The sequence below is a fragment of the Charadrius vociferus genome, unplaced genomic scaffold (genome assembly GCF_000708025.1).
Source record: "Charadrius vociferus isolate BGI_N301 unplaced genomic scaffold, ASM70802v2 scaffold56, whole genome shotgun sequence".
Taxonomy (NCBI): Eukaryota; Metazoa; Chordata; class Aves; order Charadriiformes; family Charadriidae; genus Charadrius; species Charadrius vociferus.
Genome location: NW_009649057.1, coordinates 11,074 through 11,956, shown reverse-complemented (window position 1 = coordinate 11,956; position 883 = coordinate 11,074). Strand labels below are relative to the sequence as shown.

The 883-nt window shown below is 57.6% G+C and overlaps 1 protein-coding gene across 1 annotated transcript in view; it reads left to right on the top strand.

The window, feature by feature from the left end:
* The window catches only part of PRDM12 (PR domain containing 12), a 13,385-nt gene that overhangs the window by 3,323 nt on the left and 9,179 nt on the right, over positions 1-883 (top strand). The window lies entirely within an intron of this gene.

Sequence of the window (883 nt, the reverse complement as noted above, 5' to 3'; positions counted from 1 at the left end):
GGGGGTGGGGGGGAAGAAAAAAAGGGAAAAAAAAAAAAAGCCATCCGAGCGGCTGGCTTGCCTCGGCGGCCGGAGGAAGACGTGTGTTGTGAAAGCTTTCCACCTGATGCGTTATATTTAGCAAAGCTGAAATATGCACACGCCGCGTCGGCTGACGGCTGCTATAGCCAAAGTCCAGAAACAACAAAATAAACTTATTTTTTACGTACATTAAACCCAACGCCAAACACTGACAGGTTATTAACCTCCCCTTTCTAGGGCAGCGCTGCCTCTCTCCGGGCAAACACCCACGGCAACAGCAGGTTTGGGTTGATTCCTGATATTTGCGCCTCTTCTTGAGTGGGTTAATAGAGGAATAATTGCACCTGGGTTGTGACACCACTTTCGCCAGGCAGCCGTGCCAAGGGGAAGAGCCGTTCGACAGCCTCACCCTATAAAATACCCCCCCCCGGGGGCTGGGACGGGGGGATCGGGCTGTGCTCCTCTGTGCCGCAGCCTCACCCTATAAAACCCCCCCCCCGGGGGCTGGGACGGGGGGATCGGGCTGTGCTCCTTCTCTGGGCACGGTTTGGACCCCGCGGGGCTGCCGGGGGGGTTGGAGGGCAGGAGCCGGTCTTTGAGTGCTTGAGGAATTTGGGGGCCCATCCTTCTTCCCCCCTCCCCGGCCCTTTACAGCCCCTCGTCCCCATGAAAATCAAAAGAACAAGGCTGAGGAGAGGGCTCTAAGCTCCGACTCAGCAGGATTGGGTTTAAATCCAGGAATGATTAACCCTTTGCTAAGCCGGCAAAGCTGCGGGCCCTGAGGGAGGGGAGCACTGAATTTGTGGGGACCGCTCTGGTGGCACCTTCATGGAGGGCAGAGAGGGCTCCAGGGGCCCGGCGG